This window comes from Prionailurus bengalensis, chromosome D1 (assembly GCF_016509475.1).
Source record: "Prionailurus bengalensis isolate Pbe53 chromosome D1, Fcat_Pben_1.1_paternal_pri, whole genome shotgun sequence".
In the NCBI taxonomy this organism is placed as follows: domain Eukaryota; kingdom Metazoa; phylum Chordata; class Mammalia; order Carnivora; family Felidae; genus Prionailurus; species Prionailurus bengalensis.
Genome location: NC_057346.1, coordinates 32,518,112 through 32,524,687, shown reverse-complemented (window position 1 = coordinate 32,524,687; position 6,576 = coordinate 32,518,112).

Sequence of the window (6,576 nt, the reverse complement as noted above, 5' to 3'; positions counted from 1 at the left end):
TGCTCACGCTCTGTCTCCTCTGTCTCTCAAAAATAAATAAATATATATATTTTTAAATTACTAGCAGTGCTATTGCTGGGTCATAGGGTAGATCTATTTTTAATTTTTTGAGGAACCCCCACACTGTTTTCCAGAATGGCTGAACCAGTTTGCATTCCCACCAATGGTGCAAGAGGGTTCCCGTTTCTCCACATCCTCTCCAGCATCTATAGTCTCTTGATTTTTCCATTTTAGCCCCTCTGACCAGCGTGAGGTGGTATGTCAGTGTGGTTTTGATTTGTATTTCCCTGATAAGGAGTGATGCTGAGCATCTTTTCATGTGTCTGTTGGCCAGCTGGATGTCTTCTTTAGAAAGGTGTAATATTGAAGAAGAAAACCAAAGCAGGAGGCATCACAATCCCAGACTTTAGACTCTACTACAAAGCTGTAATCATCAAGACACTATGGTGTTGGCACAAATACAGACACATGGACCAATGGAATAGAATAGAGCCTCCAGAATTGGAGCCACAAATGTATGGCCAACTAATCTTTGACAAAGCAAGAAAGAGTAGCTAATGGAAAAAAGACAGTTTCTTTAACAAATTGTGCTGGGAGAACTGGACAGAAACATGCAGAAGAATGAAACTGGAACACTTTCTTACACCACTCACAAAAATAAACTCAAAATGGATGAAGGACCTGAATGTGAGACAGAAAACCATCAAAACCCTAGAGGAAAAAAACAGGAAAAAACCTCCTTGACCTCAGCTGCAGCAATTTCTTACTAAACACATCTCCAAAGGCAAGGGGATTGAAAGCAAAAATGAACTATTGGGACCTCATCAAGATAAGAAGCTTCTGCACTGCAAAGGAAACAATCAACAAAACTAAAAGGCAACCGATGGAATGGGAAAATATATTTGCAAATGACATATGAGATAAAGGGCTAGTATCCAAAATCTATAAAGAGCTCACCAATCTCCACACCTGAAAAACAAATAATCCAGTGAAGAAATGGGCAGAAGACATGAATATACACTTTTTTAAAGTTTTTATTTAAAAACAGTTAACATACAGTGAAATATTAGTCTTGGGTGTACAATATAATGATTCAACACTTACATACAACATCCAGTACTCAACACAAGTGCACTCCTTAATCCCCATCACCATTCTAAACCATCCTCCCACCAACCTCCCTGCTGTTAATCATCAGTTCACTATAGTTAAGAGTCTGTTTTTTGGTTTGTGTCTCTATTTTTCACCCTATGATGGTTTGTTTTGTTCCTTAAGTTCCACAGATGAGTGAAATCATGGTGTTTGTCTTTCTCTGACTTATTTCATTCAGCATAATACTTTTTAGCTCCATCTATGTCAGGCAAATGGCAGGATTTCATTCTTTTTTTGACTAATATTCTATACATATATATGCATATTCCATGTGTATATCCAATATTTTCTCTCTCTCACATATATATGTATACTTATATATTATACTATATATAGTATATACACTATATAATAATATATATGTTATATATTATTCTTTAATTATTTACTTTCTTTAATCTTTTAATTATTTATCAGTCAATGGACATAGGCTGTTTCCATAATTTAACTATTGCAGCTAATGCTGCTGTAAACATTGGGGTTCATATATCCCTTTGAATTGGTATTTATGTTTTTTAGTAGTGCAATTACTGAATCATAAGGTAGTTCTATTTTTAACTTTTTGAAGAAACTCCATTCTGTGTTCCAGAGTGGTTGCAGCAGTTTACATTTCCACTAACAGTGCAGGAGGGATCCCCTTTATGCACATCCTTTCCAACACCTGGTGTTTCTTGTATTGTTGATTTTAGCCATTCTGACAGGTGTGGAGGGATATCTCATTGTAGTTTCACAGACCTAGAACGATTCTAAAAATATTTGGAACCACAAAAGACCCAAATAGCCAAAAAAAAAAAAAAAGAAAACCTTGGAAAAGAAGAACAAAGCTGGAGGCATCACAATTCTGGACTTCAAGTTATATTACAAAGCTGTAGTGATCAAGACAGTATGATATGGCACAAACATAGACACATAGGTCAGAAGAATGGAATAGAAAATCCAGAAATGAACACACAACCATTTAGTGCAACTATAAATTGCACTGAAAACCATAAGATACCAAGGAAAAAACGTAACCAAAGAGCTAAAAGATCTGTACACTGAGCAACATAGAAAACTTTTGGAATAAACTAAAGAAGACATAAATAAATGGAAAAATATTCCATGTCCATGGATTGGAAGAACAAATATTGTTAAAATGTCATACTACCCGAAAAATCTACACATTCAATGCAATCCTTACCAAACTAATGCCAGAATTTGACACAGAGTTAGAACAAAAAATCCTAAAATTTTTATGGAACCAGAAAAGACCCAAAGAGCCAAAGTAATGTTGAAAAAGAAAACCAAAGCCAGAGACATCACAATTCTGGGCTTTAATCTATATTACAAAGCTATAATTATGAATATAGCATGGTACTGGCACAAAACCAAACCCATAGGTCAGTATTATAAAGTGGAGTCTTTCAGGTTTTCCATGTAGAGTATCATGTCATCTGTGAAGAGTGAAAGTTTGAGTTCTTTGCCAATCTGTATGCCTTTTATTTCTTTTTGTTGTTTGCTGAGGCTAGGACTTCGAGTACTATGTTGAACAACAATGGTGACAGTGGACATCCCTGTAGTCTTCTAGACCCTAGGAGGAAAGCTCTTTTTTCCCCATTGCAGATGATATTAGCTGTGAGCCTTTCATATATGGCTTCTATGATGTTGAGGTAAACTTCTTTTTTTTTCAACGTTTTTATTTTTTTATTTTTGGGACAGAGAGAGACAGAGCATGAACGGGGGAGGGGCAGAGAGAGAGGGAGACACAGAATCTGAAACAGGCTCCAGGCTCTGAGCCATCTGCCCAGAGCCCGACGCGGGGCTCGAACTCAGGGACCGTGAGATCGTGACCTGGCTGAAGTCGGACGCTTAACCGACTGCGCCACCCAGGCGCCCCTGTTGAGGTAAACTTCTATCCCTCCTTTCTTGAGGGTATTTATCAAGAAACAATGCTGTATTTTGTCAAATAATTTTAATGCACCTATTGAAAGGATCATATGGTTCTTATCCTTTCTTTTATTAATGTGGTGTATCATATTGATTGATTTGTGAATATTTAACCAGCCCTGCAGCCCAGGAATAAATCTTACTTGATCATCATAAATAATTCTTTTAATATACTGTGGAATTTGATTTGTTAGCATCTTGTTGAGAATTTTTGCATCCAGGTTCATCAGAATATTGGCCTGTAATTCTCCTTTTTAGTGGGGTCTTTGGTTTTCGAATCAGGTAATGCTGGCTTCATAGAATGAGTTTGGAAGCTTTCTTTCCATTTCTAAATTTTGGAATAGTTTGAGAAGAATAGGTATTAACTCTTCTTTAAACGTCTGGTAGAATTCCCCCGGGAGGCTATCTGGCATAGGACACTTGTTTGTGGGAGACTTCTTTTTTTTTTAATATTTTTTCAACGTTTGTTTCTTTTTGAGAGACAGAGAGAGACAGAGCATGAGTAAGAGAGGGGCATAGAGAGAGGGAGACACAGAATCCGAAACAGGTTCCAGGCTCTGAGCTGTCAGCACAGAGCCCAACACGGGGCTTGAACCCACAAACCGAGAGATCATGACTGGGTCTAAAGTTAGACACTTAACTGACTGAGCCACCCAGGCGCCCCATGTGGGAGACTTCTGATAACTGGTTCAATTTCTTTGCTGATTATGGGCCTGTTTAAATTTTCTATTTCTTCCCATTTCAGTTTTAGGAGTGGGTGAGTTTCTAGGAATTTGTCAATTTCTTTCAGACTGCCTAGTGTGTTGGTGTATAATTTTTTCATACTATTCTCTAATAATTGTTTGTATTTCTGTGGTGTTGGTGTGATCTCTCCACTTTCATTCGTGATGTTATCTATTTAGGTCTTCTATCTTTTCTTTTTGTGTAGTCTGGATAGGGGTTTATCAATTTTGTTAATTCTTTCAAAAAAACAGCTTTTAGTTTCATTTATCTGTTCTGTTTCTATTTATTTGTTTGTTTCTTTGCTTCTATATCATTTATTTCTGCTCTAATCTTTATTATTTCCCTTCTTTTGTTGGCTTTGAGCTTTCTTTGTTGTTCCTTCTCTAGCTCCTTTAGGTGTAATGTTAGGTTGTATATTTGAGATCTTTCTTGCTTTTGAGACAGTCCTGAATTGCAATGTACTTTACTCTTAGTACTGCCTTTGCTGCCTCCCAAAGGTTTTGGTCTATCATGTTTTCATTTTCATTTGCTTCCATGTATTTTTTAATTTATTCTTTTATCTCCTGGTTAACCCATTATATCTTTAGTAGTTCTTTAACCTCTATGTGTTTGAGGGTTTTCCACATTTTTTCTTGTGTTTGATTTCAAATTTCATAGTGTTATGATCTGAAAATATGCATGATATGATCTCAATCTTTTTTTTTTACTTGTTGAGGGCTGTTTTGTGACGTAGTATGTGATCTATTATGGAGAAAGTTCCACGTGCACTTGAGAAGATTTATTCTGCTGATTTAGGATGAAGGGTTCTGAATATATCTGTTAAGTCCATCTGGTCCAGTGTATCATTCAAAGCCATTGTTTCCTTGTTGATTTTCTTAGATGACCTTTCCATTGCTGTAAGTAGAGGTATTAAAATTCACTACTATTATGGTATTATCATCAGTAAGTTTATGTTTGTTATCAATTGATTTATATATTTGAGCATTCAAGTTGGGAAACTCAATATTTACAATTGTTAGATCTTCCTGATGGATAGACTCCTTAATTATGAAATAATGCCCTTCTTCATCTCTTATTACAGTCTTTGTTTTAAAATCTAGCTTGTCTGATATAAGTATGGCTCCTCCAGCTTTCTTTTGATCTCCATTAGCATAATAGATAGTTCTCTATCCCCTCACTTTCCATTTTTTGGTGTCCTTTAGTCTAAAATGAGTCTCTTAAGGGTGCCTGGATGGCTCAGTCAGTTGGGCGTCTGACTTCAGCTCAGGTCATAATCTCACAGTTTGCGAGTTCAAACCCCATGTCAGGCTCTGTGCTGACAGCTTGGGGCCTGGAGCCTGCTTCAGATACTATGTCTCCCACCTCTCTGCTCTTCCTCTGCTCATGCTCTGCCTCTCTCTCGTTCAAAAATAAATAAACATTAATAAATTTTTTAAATGAGTCTCTTGTAGGCAGCATATGGATGAATCCTGTTTTTCTTATTCATTCTGTTATCCTGTCTTTTTATTGGATCATTTAATCCATTCACACTCAGAGTGATTATTTAAAGATATTAATTTAGTGCCATTGTGTTACCTGCAGTGTTGGTGTTTCTGGTGATGTTCTCTGGTTCTTTCTGGTCTTTGTTGCTTTTGGTCTTTTGTTTTGTTTTGTTTTTTCCTCCACTTAAAGAGTCCCCCTTACAATTTCTTGCAGGGCTGGTTTCTTGCAGGTCACTAACTCCTTTAGTTTTTGTTTGTCTGGGAAAATCTTTATCTTGCCTTTTATTCTGAATGATAGCCTTGCTGGATAAAGGATTCTTGGTTGCATTTTTTTTCTATTCAGCACAGTGAATACTTCCTGCCACTCCCTCTGGCCTGCCAAGTTTCAGTGGACAGGTCTGCAACTAACCTTGTGTGTCTACCCTTGTAGGTTAAGGACCTTTTGTCCCTAAGCTGCTTTCAGAATTCTCTCTTTATCTTTGTATTTTGCAGGTTTTACTATGATATGCTGTGGTGTTGGCTTGTTTTTCTTGTTTTGAAGGGAATTATCTTTGTCTCTTGGACTTGGAAGCCTGTTTCCTTCTCCATATTATGGATTTTCTCAGCTATAATTTGTTCAAATAAGCCTTCTGCCCACTTTTCATGCTTTTATTCTGGTAATCCTATGATATGAGTATTGTTTTATTTCATGGAATCAGTTCTCTAAGTCTACCTCATGGTCTAGTAATTTCCTTTACTTTTTTCCAGTTTCATTATTTTCCATAATTTTATCTTCAATTTCAGTATTCTCTCCTCTGCCTCTTCAATCATCACTGTCACTGTATCTAGTTTATTTTGCATCTCAGTTATAGCATTTTTTAATTAATCCTGACTAATTCTTAGGTCTTTGATCTCTGTAGCAAGGTTTTCCCTGGTGTCTTCTATGCCTTTTAAGTCCAGTTAGTAGTTTTATGACTGTTGTTCTAAATTCGTATTCAGATACATTGCTTATACTTATTTTGAACAAATCCGTGGCTGTGATTTTTTCTTGACCTTTCTTTTGGGGAGAATTCCTCCATCTTGTCATTTTGGTTAGGTTTCTGTCTTTTGCATGTTTTTAAAGCTTGTTGTATGTCCTGCACCAAAGAGTACTACTATATTAAAAGGGGGTTGTACACTGTCCAGGATCTGGCACTCCATGAAATGTTTTTGGCATATGCTGTGTGTACTCTGATGTTGTGTTTTGACTCCTCTTTCCAACTGGTTAGTCCTCTGCAGGGCTTCTTGCTTGAAATAGTGGAGTATTTGGGTATTT